The sequence below is a fragment of the Ranitomeya variabilis genome, chromosome 3 (assembly GCF_051348905.1).
Source record: "Ranitomeya variabilis isolate aRanVar5 chromosome 3, aRanVar5.hap1, whole genome shotgun sequence".
Lineage (NCBI taxonomy): Eukaryota > Metazoa > Chordata > Amphibia > Anura > Dendrobatidae > Ranitomeya > Ranitomeya variabilis.
Window position 1 is genome coordinate 760,025,900 of NC_135234.1, and position 20,930 is coordinate 760,046,829.

The 20,930-nt window shown below is 43.9% G+C and overlaps 1 protein-coding gene across 5 annotated transcripts in view; it reads left to right on the top strand.

The window, feature by feature from the left end:
* The first annotated feature begins 11,763 nt into the window (after window positions 1-11,763).
* GDPD4 (glycerophosphodiester phosphodiesterase domain containing 4) overlaps window positions 11,764-20,930 on the top strand; it is a 66,041-nt gene continuing 56,874 nt past the window's right edge. For 2 of the 5 annotated variants that reach the window (XR_013224124.1, XM_077298709.1), the window contains exon 1: window positions 14,515-14,654. The gene's annotated coding sequence lies outside the window, so the exon portion shown is untranslated. Of the gene's footprint in view, window positions 11,865-12,518; window positions 12,543-14,504; window positions 14,655-20,930 lie in introns of those variants that run through there. The other 3 variants (XM_077298714.1, XM_077298715.1, XM_077298711.1) reach the window with 3 other exon arrangements.

Here is a 20,930-nt window from a genome sequence, read left to right on the forward strand (position 1 = left end):
GCACTCACTATTCTGCTGGAGCAGTCACTGTGTACATACATTACATTACTGATCCTGAGTTACATCCTGTATTATACCCCAGAGCTGCAGTCACTATTCTGCTGGAGCAGTCACTGTGTACATACATTACATTACTGATCCTGAGTTACATCCTGTATTATACCCCAGAGCTGCAGTCACTATTCTGCTGGTGCAGTCACTGTGTACATACATTACGTTACTGATCCTGAGTTCCATCCTGTATTATACCCCAGAGCTGCACTCACTATTCTGCTGGTGCAGTCACTGTGTACATACATTACTGATCCTGAGTTACATCCTGTATTATACTCCAGAGCTGCACTCACTATTCTGCTGGTGCAGTCACTGTGTACATACATTACATTACTGATCCTGAGTTACATCCTGTATTATACCCCAGAGCTGCAGTCACTATTCTGCTGGTGCAGTCACTGCGTACATACATTACATTACTGATCCCCATGGCACTGCTCTCCCTGTAGATCTTTCTCTCCTCTGTGCCTACAGAGGGTACGGAAAGTATTCAGACCCCTTTACATATTTCACTCTTTGTTTCATTGCAGCCATTTGGTAAATTCAAAAAGTTCTTTTTTTCTCATTAACCCCTTTCTGACCTCGGACGGGATAGTACGTCCGAGGTCAGAAGCCCCGCTTTGATGCAGGCTCCGCGGTGAGCCCGCATCAAAGCCGGGACATGTCATCTGTTTTGAACAGCTGACATGTGCCCGCAATAGCGGCAGGTGAAATCGCGATTCACCCGCCGCTATTAACTAGTTAAATGCCGCTGTCAAACGCTGACAGTGGCATTTAACCGTCGCTTCCGGCCGGGCGGCCAGAAATGACGTCATCGCCGACCCCGTCACATGATCGGAGGTCGGCAATGCTTCTGCAGAGTAACCATAGAGGTCCTTGAGACCTCTATCGTTACTGATCGCCGGTAGCTGTGAGCGCCACCCTGTGGTCGGCGCTCATAGCACACCTGCATTTCCGCTACATAGCAGCGAACGTCAGATTGCTGCTATGTAGCAGAGCCGATCGCGCTGTGCCTGCTTCTAGCCTCCCATGGAGGCTATAGAAGCATGGCAAAAGTTAAAAAAAAAACTTAAAAAAAATGTGAAAAAAATAAAAAAATATAAAAGTTTAAATCACCCCCCTTTCACCCCATTCAAAATAAATCAATAAAAAAATAATCAAACCTACACGTATTTGGTATCGCCGGGTTCAGAATCGCCCGATCTATCAATTAAAAAAAGCATTAACCTGATCACTAAACGGCGTAACGAGAAAAAAATTCGAAACGCCAGAATTACGTTTTTTTGGTCGCCGTGACATTGCATTAAAATGCAATAACGGGCGATCAAAAGAACGTATCTGCACCGAAATGGTATCATTAAAAACGCCAGCTCGGCACACAAAAAATAAGCCCTCACCCGACCCCAGATCATGAAAAATGGAGACGCTACGAGTATCGGAAAATGGCGCAATTTTTTTTTTTTGTTTTTTTAGCAAAGTTTGGAATTTTTTTTCACCACTTAGATAAAAAATAAACTAGACATGTTAGGTGTCTATGAACTCGTAATGACCTGGAGAATCAGAATGGCAGGTCAGTTTTAGCATTTAGTGAACCTAGCAAAAAAGCCAAACAAAAAACAAGTGTGGGACTGCACTTTTTTTGCAATTTCACCGCACTTGGAATTTGTTTCCCGTTTTCTAGTGCACGACACGGTAAAACCAATGATGTTGTTCAAAAGTACAACTCATCCCGCAAAAAATAAGACCTCACATGGCCATATGGACGGAAAAATAAAAAAGTTATGGCTCTGGGAAGGAGGGGAGCGAAAAACGAACACGGAAAAATGGAAAATCCCAAGGTCATGTAGGGGTTTTAATGTGCACTCTGCACCACATCTTGACTGAAAACCCCCCCAGAAATGTAGACATTTTTGCAAATTTATTAAAAAAGAAAAACTGAAGTCTCCCATGGTCATAAGTCTTCAACCCCTTTGCTCAGTATTGAGTAGAAGCACCTTTTGAGCTAGTACAGCCATGAGTCTTCTTGGGAATGATGCAACAAGTTTTTCACCCCTGGATCTGGGGATCCTCGGCCATTCTTCCTTGCAGATCCTCTCCAGTTCTAGCAGGTTGGATGGTGAACGTTGGTGGACTCCATTTTCAGGTCTCTCTAGAGATGCTCAGTTGGGTTTAGGTCAGGGCTCTGGCTGGGCCGGTCAGGAATGGTCACAGAGTTGTTCTGAAGCCGCTCCTTTGTTATTTTAGCTGTGTGCTTAGGGTCATTGTCTTGTTGGAAGGTGAACCTTCGGCCACGTCTGAGGTCCAGAGCACTCTGGAAGAGGTTTTCATCCAGGATATCTCTGTACTTGGCAGCATTCATGTTTCCATCAATGACAACCAGTCGTCCTGTCCCTGCAGCTGATAAACAACCCCATAGCATGATGCTGCCTCCACCATGCTTCACTGTTGGGATTGTATTGGGCAGGTAATGAACAGTGCCTGGTTTTCTCCACACATACCACTTAGAATATCACCAAAAAGGTCTATCTTCATCTCATCAGACAAGAGGATCTTATTTCTCATAGTCTGGGAGTCCTTCATGTGTTTTTAGCAAACTCTATGCGGCTTTCATATGTCTTGCACGGAGGAGAGGCTTCCGTCGGGCCACTCTGCCATAAAGGCCCGACTGGTGGAGGCTGCAGTGAGAGGTGACTTTGTGGAACTTTCTCCCATCTCCCTACTGCATCTCTGGAGCTCAGCCACAGTGATCTTGGGGTTCTTCTTTACCTCTCTCCCCAAGGCTCTTCTCCCACGATTGCTCAGTTTGGCTGGACGGCCAGGTCTAGGAAGACTTCTGGTGGTCCCAAACTTCTTCCATTTAAGGATTATGGAGGCCACTGTGCTCTTAGGAACCTTGAGTATAATTCTGTTGTAACCTTGGCCAGATCTGTGCCTTGCCACAATTCTGTCTCTGAGCTCCTTGGTCAGTTCCTTTGATCTCATGATTCTCATTTGGTCTGACATGCACTGTGAGCGGTGAGGTCTTATATAGACATATGTGCGCCTTTCCAAATCAAGTCCTATCAGTTTAATTACACACAGCTGGACTCCAATGAAGGAGTAGAACCATCTCAAGGAGGATCACAAGGAAATGGACAGCATGTGACTTACATATCAGTGTCTGAGCAAAGGGGCTGAATACTTATGACCATGGGATATTTCAGTTTTTCTTTTTTAATACATTTTCAAAAATTTCTACATTCCTGTTTTTTTTCAGATGGGGTGCAGAGTGTACATTAGTGAGAAAAATGAATTTTTTTGAATTTACCAAATGGCTGCAGTGAAACAAAGAGTGAAAAATTTAAAGGGGTCTGAATACTTTCCGTACCCACTGTATGAGTTAATACCATTACTCAGCCCCTCTGTTGCTGTCTATGCAGAGCACAATATCTGATGACAAACTCATCTTCACCGCTGCGCTCTGCATTGGACCTGGCTGCGTTACTTTTTCAGTTGGCAGCAGCTGCTCCTCTCCAAGCAGAAGGCGCCGACTGTTGATCCTTCGCAGGTCGTTATCTAGAGGAGCGGTGTTAGGATTTCTGCACTATGGACTGGATGCGTTCACCAGAGTCCATTACTTCCCATATTTTCCTCCCATTTTTGCATAAGTCTCGCCCAGTCTGAGGACGATGCCACAAAACTGTGATGGGTGGGCTGTGTCAGAGCGGTGGGCATGGAGCCTGTGATCAGATAAAGTATGCAGGCAAAAACCTATACATCCCATTTCTATAATCCCATGATGCACTGCTTCTGCCTCTAGTATTAAAAGGGTTTTTATTTTATATAGAAAAATAAAAAATAAATACAATAAAATACAAAGAAATATAAAAAATACAAAAATCACCACAAATGAAATCACCTTTCTTTTCCCTAATTAAAAATAAAAGTATTAAAAAAAGTATAAAAAAAAAAAAGTTTGATTTATTAGAGAATATGAATTAACTCAATATGTAAACAGAAAAGAATGAAAAAAGGACAAAAAAGACAAAATGTAGGATTTGGTCACCGCAAAAAAAATTAAGAAGCGATTAAAAACATTATACCTATCCTTAAATTGTATCAATAAAAACGTCATGCCCTCCCCACAAGAAACAAGACCTCAAACAGCTCCAGTGACCAAAAAAATAAAAATTCTACATTTGGTTTCACTACTAAAATAATATTATTATTATTATTATTATTATGTAACAATAATAATTATTAATAATAAAATAATAATGATAATAATAAATAATAATAATAATTAATACTACTACTATTAATAAAAATAATAAAAATGAATAATAATAATAAAATAATAATAATTAATACCACTACTACTACTAATAAAAATGAATAATAATATTACAAGAATAAATAATAATAATACTAATAATAAAATTAATAACAATTATTATTAATAATAAAAAATAAAATTATGAATAATAAACATTAATAATATTAATACATTAATAATAATAATAATAATAATAATAATAATAATAATAATAAAATAATACTACTAATAATAATACATGTAAAAAATGGACAAGTTTGGTATCACCCAATTAACCCAATATGTAAACAGAAAAGAATGAAAAAAAGACAAAAAATACAAAATTCAGGATTTGGTCGCCGCAAAAAAATTAAATAAGAAGCGATTAAAAACATCATACCTATCCTTAAATTGTATCAATAAAAACGTCATCCCATCCCCGCAAGAAACAAGAACTCAAACAGCTCCAGTGACCCCAAAAAAAAAAAATTCTACATTTGGTTTCAGTACTAAAATAATAATAAATAATAATAATAAGTAACAATAATAATTAATAATAATAATAAAAAATAATAATATAAATAATAATAATAATAATTAATACGACTACTATTATTATTAATAATAATAATAATAATAAATGAATAATAATATTAAAAGAATAAATAATAATAATTAATACTCATAATACAATTAATAACTAATAATAATAATAATAAGAAATAATAAAATAATGAATAATCATTAACCCCTCTGTGACCTTAGACGTACTATCCCGTCGAGGTGACCTGGGCCTATCTGACCCTCGACGGGATAGTACGTCATAGCCGATCGGCCGCGCTCACGGGAGGAGCGCGGCCGATCGCGGCCGGGTGTCAGCTGCATATCGCAGCTGACATCCGGCACTATGTACCAGGAGCGGTCACAGACCGCCCCCGGCACATTAACCCCCGGCACACCGCGATCAAACATGATCGCGGTGTACCGGCGGTATAGGGAAGCATCGTGCAGGGAGGGGGCTCCCTGCGGGCTTCCCTGAGACCCCCGGAGCAACGCGATGTGATCGCGTTGCTCCGAGGGTCTCCTACCTCCCTCCTCGCCGCAGGTCCCGGATCCAAGATGGCCGCGGCATCCGGGTCCTGCAGGGAGGGAGGTGGCTTACCGAGTGCCTGCTCAGAGCAGGCGCTGGTAAGACTGCAGCACTGCACAGCAGATCGCAGATCTGACAGAGTGCTGTGCACACTGTCAGATCACCGATCTGTAATGTCCCCCCACAAAGTAAAAAAGTTTAAAAAAAATTCCCCACATGTGTGTAAAAAAATAAATAAAAAAAATATCCTAAATAAAGAAAAAAATATATATATTATTCCCATAAATACATTTCTTTAGCTAAATAAAATAAAAAAAACAATAAAAGTACACATATTTAGTATCGCCGCGTCCGTAACGACCCAACCTATAAAATTGCCCCACTAGTTAACCCCTTCAGTAAACACCGTAAGAAAAAAAAAAAAAAAACGAGGCAAAAAACATCGCTTTATTATCATACCGCCGAACAAAAAGTGGAATAACACGTGATCAAAAAGACTGATATAAATAACCATGGTACCGCTGAAAACGTCATCTTGTCCCGCAAAAAAAGAGCCGCCATACAGCATCATCAGCAAAAAAATAAAAAAGTTATAGTCCTGAGAATAAAGCGATACCAAAATAATTATTTTTTCTATAAAATAGTTTTTATCGTATAAAAGCGCCAAAACATAAAAAAATGATATAAATGAGGTATCGCTGTAATCGTACTGACCCGACGAACAAAACTGCTTTATCAATTTTACCAAACGCGGAACGATATAAACGCCTCCCCCAAAAGAAATTCATGAATAGCTGGTTTTTGATCACTCTACCTCACAAAAATCGGAATAAAAAGCGATCAAAAACGGTCACGTGTCCGAAAATGTAACCAATAAAAACGTCAACGCGTCCCGCAAAAAACAAGATCTCACATGACTCTGTGGACTCAAATATGGAAAAATTACAGCTCTCAAAATGTGGTAACGCAAAAAATATTTTTTGCAATGAAAAGCGTCTTTCAGTGTGTGACAGCTGCCAATCATAAAAATCCGCTAAAAAACCCGCTATAAAAGTAAATCAAACCCCCCTTCATCACCCCCTTAGTTAGGGAAAAATAAAAAAATTTAAAAATGTATTTATTTCCATTTTCCCATTAGGGTTAGGGCTAGAGTTAGGACTAGAGTTAGGGCTAGGGTTAGGGTTAGGGTTAGGGTTAGGGCAAGGGTTAGGGCTAGGGTTAGGGTTAGGGCTAGGGTTAGGGCTAGGGTTGGGGCTAGGGTTGGGGCTAGGGTTGGGGCTAGGGTTAGGGCTAGGGTTAGGGCTAGGGTTAGGGCTAGGGTTAAGGCTAGGGTTAGGGCTAGTGTTTCGGCTAGTGTTAGGGCTAGTGATAGGGCTAGGGTTATTGCTAGGGTTAGGGCTAGGGTTGGGGCTAGGGTTGGGGCTACAGTTAGGGTTGGGGCTAAAGATAGGGTTAGGGTTTGGATTACATTTACGGTTGGGAATAGGGTTGGGTGTGTCTGGGTTAGAGGTGTGGTTAGGGTTACTGTTGGGATTAGGGTAAGGGGTGTGTTTGGATTAGGGTTTCAGTTATAATTGGGGAGTTTCCACTGTTTAGGCACATCAGGGGCTCTCCAAACGGGACATGGCATCCGATCTGAATTCCAGCCAATTCTGCGTTGAAAAAGGAAAACAGTGCTCCTTCCCTTCAGAGCTCTCCCGTGTGCCCAAACAGGGGTTTACCCCAACATATGGGGTATCAGCGTACTCAGGACAAATTGGACATCATCTTTTGGGGTCCAATTTCTCCTGCTACCCTTGGGAAAATACAAAACTGGGGGCCAAAAAATAAGTTTTGTGGGAAAAAAAGGATTTTTTATTTTCACGGCTCTGCGTTATAAACTGTAGTGAAACACTTGGGGGTTCAAAGTTCTCACAACACATCTAGATAAGTTCCTTGGGGGGGTCTAGTTTCCAATATGGGGTCACTTGTGGGGGGTTTGTACTGTTTGGGTACATCAGGGGCTCTGCAAATGCAACGTGACGCCTGCAGACCAATCCATTTAAGTCTGCATTCCAAATGGCCCTCCTTCCCTTCCGAGCTCTGTCATGCGCCCAAACAGTGGTTCCCCCCCACATATGGGGTATCAGCGTACTCAGGACAAATTGGACAACAACTTTTGGGGTCCAATTTATCCTGATACCCTTGTGAAAATACAAAACTGGGGGCTAAAAAATCATTTTTGTGAAAAAAAAAAGAATTTTTATTTTCACGGCTCTGCGTTATAAACTGTAGTGAAACACTTGGGGGTTCAAAGTTCTCACAACACATCTAGATAAGTTCCTTGGGGGGTCTAGTTTCCAATATGGGGTCACTTGTGGGGGGTTTGTACTGTTTGGGTACATCAGGGGCTCTGCAAATGCAACGTGACGCCTGCAGACCAATCCATTTAAGTCTGCATTCCAAATGGCACTCCTTCCCTTCCGAGCTCTGTCATGCACCCAAACAGTGGTTCCCCCCCACATATGGGGTATCAGCGTACTCAGGACAAATTGGACAACAACGTTTGGGGTCCAATGTATCCTGATACCCTTGTGAAAATACAAAACTGGGGGCTAAAAAAATCATTTTTGTGAACAAAAAAAGAATTTTTATTTTCACGGCTCTGCGTTATAAACTGTAGTGAAACACTTGGGGGTTCAAAGCTCTCAAAACACATCTAGATAAGTTCCTTAGGGGGTCTACTTTCCAAAATGGTGTCACTTGTGGGGGTTTTTAATGTTTAGGCACATCAGGGGCTCTCCAAACGCAACATGGCATCCCATCTTAATTCCAGTCAATTTTGCATTGAAAAGTAAAATAGCGCTCCTTCCCTTCCGAGCTCTGCTATGCGCCCAAACAGTGGTTTACCCCCACATATGGGGTATAGTCGTACTCAAGACAAATTGCACAACAACTTTTGTGGTCTAATTTCTTCTCTTACCCTTGGGGAAATAAAAAAATGGGGGCGAAAAGATCATTTTTGTGAAAAAATATGATTTTTTATTTTTACGGCTCTGCATTATAAACTTCTGTGAAGCACTTGTTGGGTCAAAGTGCTCACCACACATCTAGATAAGTTCCTTAAGGGGTCTACTTTCCAAAATGGTGTCACTTGTGGGGGGTTTCAATGTTTAGGCACATCAGGGGCTCTCCAAATGCAACATGGCGTCCCATCTCAATTCCAGTCAATTTTGCATTGAAAAGTCAAATGGCGCTCCTTCCCTTCCGAGCTCTGCCCTGCGCCCAAACAATGGTTTACACCCACATATGGGGTATCAGCGTACTCAGGACAAATTGCACAACAATTTTTGGGGTCCAATTTCTTCTCTTACCCTTGGGAAAATAAAAAATTGGGGGCGAAAAGATCATTTTTGTGAAAAAATATGATTTTTTATTTTTACGGCTCTGCATTATAAACTTCTGTGAAGCACTTGTTGGGTCAAAGTGCTCACCACACATCTAGATAAGATCCTTAGGGGGTCTACTTTCCAAAATGGTGTCACTTGTGGGGTTTCAATGTTTAGGCACATCAGTGGCTCTCCAAATGCAACATGGCGTCCCATCTCAATTCCGGTCAATTTTGCATTGAAAAGTCAAATGGCGCTCCTTTCCTTCCGAGCTCTGCCATGCGCCCAAACAGTGGTTTACCCCCACATATGGGGTATCAGCGTAGTCAGGACAAATTGTACAACAAATTTTGGGGTCTATTTTCTCCTGTTACCCTTGGTAAAATAAAACAAATTGGAGCTGAAATAATTTTTTTGTGAAAAAAAGTTAAATGTTCATTTTTATTTAAACATTCCAAAAATTTCTGTGAAACACCTGAAGGGTTAATAAACTTCTTGAAAGTGGTTTTGAGTACCTTGAGGGGTGCAGTTTTTAGAATGGTGTCACACTTGGGTATTTTCTATCATATAGACCCCTCAAAATGACTTCAAATGAGATGTGGTCCCTAAAAAAAATGGTGTTGTAAAAATGAGAAATTGCTGGTCAACTTTTAACCCTTATAACTCCGTCACAAAAAAAAATTTTGGTTCCAAAATTGTGCTGATGTAAAGTAGACATGTGGGAAATGTTACTTATTAAGTATTTTGCGTGACATATGTCTGTGATTTAAGGGCATAAAAATTCAAAGTTGGAAAATTGCGAAATTTTCAAAATTTTCGCCAAATATTCGGTTTTTTCACAAATAAACGCAATTTATATCGAATAAATTTTATCACTATCATGAAGTACAATATGTCACGGGAAAACAATGTCAGAATCGCCAAGATCCGTTGAAGCATTCCAGAGTTATAAACTCATAAAGGGACAGTGGTCAGAATTGTAAAAATTGGCCCGGTCATTAACGTGCAAACCATCCTTGGGGGTTAAGGGGTTAAAATTAATAATAATAATAAAATAATAATAATAATAATATTAATAATAATACATGTAAAAAATGGACAAGTTTGGTATCGCCGTAATCACACCAACCTGGAGAATCATATTGGCAGGTAGTTTTTTTACTGCACAATGAAATAAACCCCAAAAAACAATGTTGGAATTGCGCTTATTATATTTGTGCGGACGGTAAAATAGAAAGAGTTCTGGCTTTTTGCTGAAGGAAATGAAAAAAACAAAAATGCAAAAGCAAAATTGGCTGTGGCGAGGAGTGGTTAAACATATAAATATTTATATATATTTTTTTTATTTAATATTCTAGAAGATCAGGGAACTTGATTTTGGGAGATGATATCAGGAGGTCACTGGTGCGTTTCAGCCGGGGTTACAAATCGTGGGGAGAAGCCATTGTCATAGTCCTGTGACCTTTATATGGAATTTCTATCAGGATGCAATAGATCTTGGCCTCCACCGAGACCCAGCGGACGACTGGAAGGAGATGTCATATTACTGTGTATAAAGTACAAGTGTTAAGTCCAGACTCCTCCCCCTTACAGTGGCCCCGCCCCTTTGACTACTTGTTTTTTATCTAATGGTTGTTAAACGTGTATTTTTTATTAATCCAGTCCTCTTTAATATAAATCATCTCTTTGCTGATTTCTTACTGAGCTTATGCTAATACGGCAGCAGTCAATCTAAACAAGCAAAGCTGCAGTGTAAAGCATGACCGTAGGGATAGATCCAAATTTCTGACTGCTACAGACTCCAACTGACACTGCCGTCATGTTTGAGCCCTCAATTGGTAGCCTCATGTAAGAAAAAAAAATTATTTGAGTAAATGTGCAATGCTTTAGTTCGCCTGTGGTGGCGCTGTAGCAAGTTTACAATTCCCAGAAAGAGGTTGTCACCCTCATGAGCTAGAAAACAGCAAGCATCACTGCATCCTTCATAGGACTCGGGTCACTTCCTGTTCGAAAGTTTAGAAAAAGACAGAAGTTATACCAACCAAGAAAGTTTCTAAAAACTTTATAGAAAGAATAAGTGTTTTATTATTTGTTGTTTTTTTTGTCACTACTTCTATTCTAGGTGGACATGCCCTTTAAGGGGTGGCTCTACATCCACATTGTAATATCTAGTACTTTATTAGGGACTTCTTAGTAATTATACGGGGGTCTCCTGGCCGGACCCTCATCTAATAGAGTGAAGAGCGGGTACTAAACGGGTCTTTTAATCTGGAGGACCCTTTAATTTAAGGACCTAAATATGTTTTTTCTTTTACTTGGCGTAAATGCCGCTGTTCTCCTGAATCCGGAGATGTTTTTCTTTTGTTCCTGCGCCTCTCCGTTCCTGAGATATGGCCCTCTCTTCCCCGTAAGTAATTTTAGTCTCTTTTAGCCAAGTGGGCGTGAACCACAAAAATACTATTCGGTGACTACATCCGGTTGCAAAAAACAAAAATACTAAAATTACATACAGGGAAGGAAGGAAGATATCTCGGGAACGGAGAGGCGCAGGAACAAAAGGAAAACAGCGCCGAATTCAGGAGAACGGCGGCATTTATACCAGGTAAGAAATTTACATTTTTATGGCAAGTGACAGGACCCCTTTAAATGAAAATAGTAATTTCATGCCAGTTTTTTTTTTACAGAATTCCATTGATCTGAGCAGTGGGACACCATGGGATCAGCTTATCATTGGGGAACCTTTCCAAAGATATAGTCCAAAATGGAAAGCCCCTTTAATTTCTCAGGGACAGCAGAGCTATGTGCGATTCTACAGAGTGGGAGTGTCCTCCGGTATTCCGCTTATGTATAAAGGTCATGTCACACGTATTCTGCGCTGTGTCCTCGGGGCATTTTACTTCCTCGTTGTGCAGGTTGTATAATATATGAGCCAGGACTATTTCTACAATTGTTTTTCTTCTGCTTGTGTCCATCCTAATAATGATCTGATATGAATGATTTTGGAAGCATCGATCAGTCACACCTACTGACATATCGAAGAAATTATGTAACTTCCTTGGTAAGACATGCTCTTAAAGGGGCAGTACAGAATTAAAATCTCATGGATGATTTCTTCCCAAAACAGCGCCACACCCGTCCAACAGGTTGTAAGTAGTATTGCATCTCAGCCCTATTTACTTTAACGGAGACGTAGGAAGTACTAGTAAGTCTGTCAGTTGCTGGTTTCTGACAGCGGCATTTAAAGGACAAAATTGCATGGTGCAATAGTTCTGGCGTCCAAAGCCTCTACCCCGCTGTACGGAAGCCAATATCATCACCATCCGATCCTTGACATCAGCAATTTTATGTAGTGTTGCACCGTTCAAGTCCCCCAGGGGGAACTAAAAAAATAAGTAAAAATTTTAAAATCTTTAAAAAAAAGTATGAAAAATATAAAAGTTAAAAAATCGCCCCTCTTTTCCAATATCAATAGTAAAGATAAAAAAGGAACAAAAAAATAATATATATATTTGGTCTCATCACATTCGTAAAAGTTCGATCTTTGAAAATATCAGATTAAACCTTTGGTAAACGCTAATAATCGGAAAAAAAATTAAAACCCGGAGTTTATTAGTTTCGTACCTGTCTAAAAAATGAAAAAGAATTCGAAACATCGTAACCTCTGATCGAAGTCACGTCCCGAAATGGAGGAAGAAGCAGAAAATCACTTTCCTGGCTCAGAAGATTCCAGCACAAGGTACGGCCATCAATCGGTCCATCCATCCGTCTGTTCATCCGTGTGTCCGTCCTTCCGTCTGTCCATCCTTCTGTCTGTCCATCCTTCCATCTGTCCGTCCTTCCATCTGTTCATCCGTTTGTCTGTCCTTCTGTCTGTTAATCCTTGTGTCCATCCTTCCGTCTGTCCATCCTTCCGTCTGTCCATCCTTCCGTCTGTCTGTTCATTCTTCTGACTGTCCATCCTTCCATCTGTTCATCCGTGTGTCCGTCCTTCCATCTGTTCATCCATGTGTGTGTCCGTCCTTCCGTCTGTCCATCCTTCCATCTGTTCATTCGTGTGTCCATCCTTCTGTCTGTTAATCTGTGTGTCCGTCCATCCATCTGTCCGTCCTTCTGTCTGTCCGTCCTTTCGTCTGTTCATACGTGTGTCCTTCCTTCCGTCTGTCCATCCATCCTTCCATCTATCCGTCTGTCCGTCCTTCCTTCCATCTGTCCGTCTTTCCATCTGTCCGTCCTTCCATCTGTTCCTCCTTCCATCTGTCTGTCCTTCTGTCTGTCTCTCCTTCTATCTGTCCATCCTTCCGTCTGTCCCTCCTTCCGTCTGTCCGTCCTTCCATCTGTCCCTCCTTCCATCTGTCAGTCCTTCCGTCTGTCCCTCCATCTGACCCCTACTTCCCTCTTTCCATCTGTCCTTCCGTCTGTACCTCCTTCCGTCTGTCCGTCCTTCCGCCTGTCTGTCCTTCCATCTGTCTGTCCTTCCATCTGTCTGTCCTTCCATCTGTCCGACCTTCCGTCTTTCCTGCTGTCCTTCCGTCTGTCGATCCTTCCATCTGTCTTTCCATCCGTCCTTCCATCCGTCCTTCCGTCTGTCCTTCTGTCTTTCCATCCGTCCTTCCATCTGTCCTTCCATCCGTCCTTCCATCTGTCCTTCTGTCTTTCCATCCGTCCTTCCGTCTGTCCATCCTTCCATCTGTCCTTCTGTCTGTCTGTCCCTCCTTCCATCTGTCCTTCCTTCCATCTTTCCATCCATCCGTCTGTCCTTCCTTCCATCTGTCCTTCAATCTGTCCCTCCTTCTGTCTGTCTGTCTTTCCATCCGTTCTTCCGTCTGTCCATCCGTCCATCTATCCCTCCTTCCGTCTGTCCGTCTTTCCATCCTTCCTTTCGTCTATCTGTCCTTCTGTCTATCCTTTTGTCTGTCCCTCCTTTCATCTGTCCGTCTTTCTGTTTGTCTTTCCATCCGTCCTTCCGTCTTTCCATCTGTCCTTTTGTCTTTCCATCTGTCCTTCCGTCTGTCCCTCCTTCCATCTGTCCTTCCTTCCGTCTTTCCATCCGTCCCTTCTTCCGTCTGTGCGTCTTTCCATCCTTCCTTCCGTCTGTCCTTCTGTCTGTATGTCTATCCTTTTGTCCATCCCTCCTTCCATCTGTCCGCCCTTCTTTCCTTCCGTCTGTCCATCCTTCTAGCTGTCCGTCCTTCTGTCTTTCCATCCGTCCTTCCGTCTTTTTGTCTGTCCATCCGTGTGTCGGTTCATTTTGTTACATTCAAATCGAATCCGAAAAAAATTCAAATTGGTCAAAATGTAAATTATTGGGGAAGAAGTAGTTCGTAGGAAAATTTGTTTAGAATCGATTTTCCCAATAATATAAACAGGAAACTATCAGCGCAACTGGCGAAAGGAAAAGCAAAAAAATAAAATAAAAAATGAAAATTCAGACCCCGGAATGTAAGGAGGAAACATTTTAAAAATTGTTCTGTTCCTCTCTGGGGGGTATAAATCAGGGAAATGATTATAGGGTATTTGTCGCATCTGGACGAATGATTCCTATATCGATGATGCGTACGCAGACGACTCTCAGTAAAGATGTTCCGCAGCAGCAGCGACGTTCATCTTTCCTACTATCAGACATGATACCAATCCCCGCCTTTTTGGAGGGGCTGGCGGTGTTATTAATAGGCTGGTCCCCAGTCCCCGGCCAGGCTGGGGGGCACCGTGCCCAGGATCCTGGCTGTCAGCAGCAGCAGCTGTGGCGCCGCCTCCATGGGCCGGACCAGCTCGGGGCTCTGCAGCTCCAGTCACTCTCCAGCAGACTGAGGAGGATCGCCAGCACCGGGCGCAGGTCAGGAGCGCGCAGGTCAGGAGCGTGCATGCCACCGTCCAGGGGGTGGTGGTCTCCTTATTGGGGGGCTCATGTGCACAGTGAATGCAGACAGCCTCTGTGTTCCGCGTTGCCTTGGAGCTGCTTTTGTTGTGGCACTTCTCACCGTTAACCCCTTAGTGACCCATCCTCCTATAGATTGCACTTTCCAAGAAAAAGGCAATCAGTGGGGTCAAAGCCGCAGTTTGGGAAGCACAGCGCCCCCGGGTGGCAGTGTCCTGTAAGCGCAGGATGTAACTGTGGCCCCATGTACCAGTCCCGGGGTATATAACACTATATTACCAGTTCCTGCATCATTCTATATTGGAGGATTGTTCAAGGGGTCGTCACTGAGCGCGGGGGGTTTATAGATATTAATCGGTGTCTGGTACGTAGACTAATATACATGCCCCTTTCACAGAGCAGCCTGTATGGATGTGCAGCATGGAAATAACCATCCCCCTTCCCCCGAGCTATGCTCTGTAGGGGGCGAACAGGGGGTCTCTTTTACTGGAGAGCAGCATTACATCAACAGCGCAATGATTTTTATGAGGATTCCCATCCTCTCACCAGTGGATCAGATTATGGCTGTGGATCTTTCTCCTTAAGGGGAAACCTTCACTTAGAAAGTACCTTTACCAAATATTCTCCACAGATGTCCCCTTAGTCCCTGCCACAGATGTCCCCTTAGTCCCTGCCACAGATGTCCCCTTAGTCCCTGCCACAGATGTCCCCTTAGTCCCTGCCACAGATGTCCCCTTAGTCCCTGACACAGATGTCCCCTTAGTCCCTGCCACAGATGTCCCCTTAGTCCCTGCCACAGATGTCCCCTTAGTCCCTGCCACAGATGTCCCCTTAGTCCCTGCCACAGATGTCTCCTTAGTCCCTGCCACAGATGTCTCCTTAGTCCCTGCCACAGATGTCCCCTTAGTCCCTGCCACAGATGTCCCCTTAGTCCCTGACACAGATGTCCTCTTAGTCCCTGCCACAGATGTCCCCTTAGTCCCTGCCACAGATGTCCCCTTAGTCCCTGACACAGATGTCCCCTTAGTCCCTGCCACAGATGTCCCCTTAGTCCCTGCCACAGATGTCCTCTTAGTCCCTGCCACAGATGTCCCCTTAGTCCCTGCCACAGATGTCCCCTTAGTCCCTGCCACAGATGTCCCCTTAGTCCCTGCACAGATGTCCCCTTAGTCCCTGCCACAGATGTCCCCTTAGTCCCTGCCACAGATGTCCCCTTAGTCCCTGCCACAGATGTCCCCTTAGTCCCTGACACAGATGTCCTCTTAGTCCCTGCCACAGATGTCCCCTTAGTCCCTGCCACAGATGTCCCCTTATTCCCTGCCACAGACATCCCCTTAGTCCCTGCCACAGATGTCTCCTTAGTCCCTGCCACAGATGTCCCCTTAGTCCCTGCCACAGATGTCCCCTTAGTCCCTGCCACAGATGTCTCCTTAGTCCCTGCCACAGATGTCCCCTTAGTCCCTGCCACAGATGTCCCCTTAGTCCCTGCCACAGATGTCTCCTTAGTCCCTGCCACAGATGTCTCCTTAGTCCCTGCCACAGATGTCTCCTTAGTCCCTGCCACAGATGTCCCCTTAGTCCCTGCCACAGATGTCCCCTTAGTCCCTGACACAGATGTCCTCTTAGTCCCTGCCACAGATGTCCCCTTAGTCCCTGCCACAGATGTCCCCTTAGTCCCTGACACAGATGTCCCCTTAGTCCCTGCCACAGATGTCCCCTTAGTCCCTGCCACAGATGTCCTCTTAGTCCCTGCCACAGATGTCCCCTTAGTCCCTGCCACAGATGTCCCCTTAGTCCCTGCACAGATGTCCCCTTAGTCCCTGCCACAGATGTCCCCTTAGTCCCTGCCACAGATGTCCCCTTAGTCCCTGCCACAGATGTCCCCTTAGTCCCTGCCACAGATGTCCCCTTAGTCCCTGACACAGATGTCCTCTTAGTCCCTGCCACAGATGTCCCCTTAGTCCCTGCCACAGATGTCCCCTTATTCCCTGCCACAGACATCCCCTTAGTCCCTGCCACAGATGTCTCCTTAGTCCCTGCCACAGATGTCCCCTTAGTCCCTGCCACAGATGTCCCCTTAGTCCCTGCCACAGATGTCCCCTTATTCCCTGCCACAGACGTCCCCTTAGTCCCTGCCACAGATGTCTCCTTAGTCCCTGCCACAGATGTCCCCTTAGTCCCTGCCACAGATGTCCCCTTATTCCCTGCCACAGATGTCCCCTTATTCCCTGCCACAGATGTCTCCTTAGTCCCTGCCACAGATGTCCCCTTAGTCCCTGCCACAGACGTCTCCTTAGTCCCTGCCACAGATGTCCCCTTAGTCCCTGCCACAGATGTCCCCTTAGTCCCTGCCACAGATGTCCCCTTATTCCCTGCCACAGACGTCCCCTTAGTCCCTGCCACAGATGTCTCCTTAGTCCCTGCCACAGATGTCCCCTTAGTCCCTGCCACAGACGTCCCCTTAGTCCCTGCCACAGACGTCCCCTTAGTCCCTGCCACAGATGTCCCCTTAGTCCCTGCCACAGATGTCCCCTTAGTCCCTGCCACAGATGTCCCCTTAGTCCCTGCCACAGATGTCCCCTTAGTCCCTGCCACAGATGTCCCCTTAGTCCCTGCCACAGATGTCCCCTTATTCCCTGCCACAGACGTCCCCTTAGTCCCTGCCACAGATGTCTCCTTAGTCCCTGCCACAGATGTCCCCTTAGTCCCTACCACAGACGTCCCCTTAGTCCCTGCCACAGACGTCCCCTTAGTCCCTGCCACAGACGTCCCCTTAGTCCCTGCCACAGATGTCCCCTTAGTCCCTGCCACAGATGTCCCCTTAGTCCCTGCCACAGATGTCCCCTTAGTCCCTGCCACAGATGTCCCCTTAGTCCCTGCCACAGATGTCCCCTTAGTCCCTGCCACAGACGTCCCCTTAGTCCCTGCCACAGATGTCCCCTTAGTCCCTGCCACAGATGTCCCCTTAGTCCCTGCCACAGATGTCCCCTTAGTCCCTGCCACAGATGTCCCCTTATTCCCTGCCACAGACGTCCCCTTAGTCCCTGCCACAGATGTCCTCTTAGTCCCTTCCACAAATGTCCGCCATATTTCCTGCAATAGATGGTCGTTGGGATCCCAGTGATCGCACATTACTCACCTCTAGGTCATCAGAATATAATCTATTGTTTAAATAATTTTTTATGTTGAATGTATTTTTTTTTAAAATATATATTTTTTCTTTTTCATATCACTATCTATGTAAAACAAAATCTTGAAACATTCACACCGGCCAGTAGGCCAAATATTTTATTCCTACTTCTTGTTTTTCACGTAGAGATAAGCACCAATAGATGCACTCAGACCCTATTTGCTTGTATACAAGCCTCATCTGAGCATGCTCTAATCTGAGAAAAAATCATTGAACAGGAGGAGGATGAGGTGAGCTGTGACATCACCTATTGTGAATGGTGGATCCTGTGTTATCTACTGTATATAGAGGTGTTATCAGTCATTGTACAGGAGGAGGAGGTGAGCTGTGACATCACCTATTGTGAATGGTGGATCCTGTGTTATCTACTGTATATAGAGGTGTTATCAGTCATTGTACAGGAGGAGGAGGTGAGCTGTGACATCACCTATGGTGAATGGTGGATCCTGTGTTATCTACTGTATATAGAGGTGTTATAAGTCATTGTACAGGAGGAGGAGGTGAGCTGTGACATCACCTATTGTGAATGGTGGATCCTGTGTTATCTACTGTATATAGAGGTGTTATCAGTCATTGTACAGGAGGAAGAGGTGAGCTGTGATATCACCTATTGTGAATGGTGGATCCTGTGTTATCTACTGTATATAGAGGTGTTATCAGTCATTGAACAGGAGGAGGAGGAGGAGGTGAGCTGTAACATCACCTATTGTGAATGGTGGATCCTGTGTTATCTACTGTATATAGAGGTGTTATCAGTCATTGTACAGGAGGAGGAGGTGAGCTGTGACATCACCTATTGTGAATGGTGGATCCTGTGTTATCTACTGTATATAGAGGTGTTATCAGTCATTGTACAGGAGGAGGAGGAGGTGAGCTGTGACATCACCTATTGTGAATGGTGGATCCTGTGTTATCTACTGTATATAGAGGTGTTATCAGTCATTGTACAGGAGGAGGAGGGGGTGAGCTGTGACATCACCTATTGTGAATGGTGGATCCTGTGTTATCTACTGTATATAGAGGTGTTATCAGTCATTGTACAGGAGGAGGAGATGAGCTGTGATATCACCTATTGTGAATGGTGGATCCTGTGTTATCTACTGTATATAGAGGTGTTATCAGTCATTGTACAGGAGGAGGAGGGGGTGAGCTGTGACATCACCTATTGTGAATGGTGGATCCTGTGTTATCTACTGTATATAGAGGTGTTATCAGTCATTGTACAGGAGGAGGAGGTGAGCTGTGACATCACCTATTGTGAATGGTGGATCCTGTGTTATCTACTGTATATAGAGGTTATCAGTCATTGTACAGGAGGAGGGGGTGAGCTGTGACATCTATTGTGAATGGTGGATCCTGTGTTATCTACTGTATATAGAGGTGTTATCAGTCATTGTACAGGAGGAGGAGGTGAGCTGTGACATCACCTATTGTGAATGGTGGATCCTGTGTTATCTACTGTATATAGAGGTGTTATGTTATCAGACATTGTACAGGAGGAGGAGGTGAGCTGTGACATCACTTATTGTGAATGGTGCATCCTGTGTTATCTACTGTATATAGAGGTGTTATCAGTCATTGTACAGGAGGAGGAGGGGGTGAGCTGTGACATCACCTATTGTGAATGGTGGATCCTGTGTTATCTACTGTATATAGAGGTGTTATCAGTCATTGTACAGGAGGAGGAGGTGAGCTGTGACATCACCTATTGTGAATGGTGGATCCTGTGTTATCTACTGTATATAGAGGTTATCAGTCATTGTACAGGAGGAGGGGGTGAGCTGTGACATCTATTGTGAATGGTGGATCCTGTGTTATCTACTGTATATAGAGGTGTTATCAGTCATTGTACAGGAGGAGGAGGTGAGCTGTGACATCACCTATTGTGAATGGTGGATTCTGTGTTATCTACTGTATATAGAGGTGTTATCAGACATTGTACAGGAGGAGGAGGTGAGCTGTGACATCACTTATTGTGAATGGTGCATCCTGTGTTATCTACTGTATATAGAGGTGTTATCAGTCATTGTACAGGAGGAGGAGGGGGTGAGCTGTGACATCACCTATTGTGAATGGTGGATCCTGTGTTATCTACTGTATATAGAGGTGTTATCAGTCATTGTACAGGAGGAGGAGGTGAGCTGTGACATCACCTATTGTGAATGGTGGATCCTGTGTTATCTACTGTGTATACTGTATATGGAGGTGTTACCTGTTATAATCCTGTCTGTGATCATAATGAGACTGCTGAAAAGCTATTTGCACAGAACAGGAAATGTGAGTCCAGTATTAGGCCTAGTGGCCAGTGTGAAAATTGTGACACCGTGATATGGAGAAAAGAATCAGGAATAAAAAACAAACATCTATCATAAAAGCCTGGCATAAACAATAGCTTATCTTCCGCTGACACATTCACTTTGGCGCAAGCGGGAGACTGATGGCGACTCAATGATTCTTGATTCAAAAAAAGCAGTAAAGCCGCACCCTATAATTATATAGTCTCTATGGACATCAGGGCGCACGTCCTCACCAGGGGGTCCATCCCAGATAGAACATCCAAATCCAAACTGAAGAAAAGGACAGCGCCACACCAGATAGTGAAAAGCAGCTCACATATTTATTCTGCCTTCAGCGGCAACGTTTCGGTCCAAAGGCCCAAAGGGCTTGACAAAGGTCTTCGGACCGAAACGTTGCTGCAGAAGGCAGAATAAATATGTGAGCTGCTTTTCACTATCTGGTGTGGCGCTGTCCTTTTCTTCAGTTTGGATTTCAATGATTCTTGAAGCTTCAGTTTGCCCTGAGACAGAGCGCGGAGGACGTTTTTGCTTTCTAGACCATTGAGCCGGTCGCCGCCTGCGGCTCCAAGACGTCATGGACCCGTAGGCAACGTGTCGCTGTAATTACACCAATTTTCTGACCTACTTTCAATGGGGAAAAAATAGCAATCGCAGCTATCACTGACACGTCACCACCATGTCCAAATTTTTGTTTGTGTCTCCTAAATAGTTTTCACCATTCTTTATCTTGACCCTAGCCTGGTGTCACCTGGTGAGGGTGGC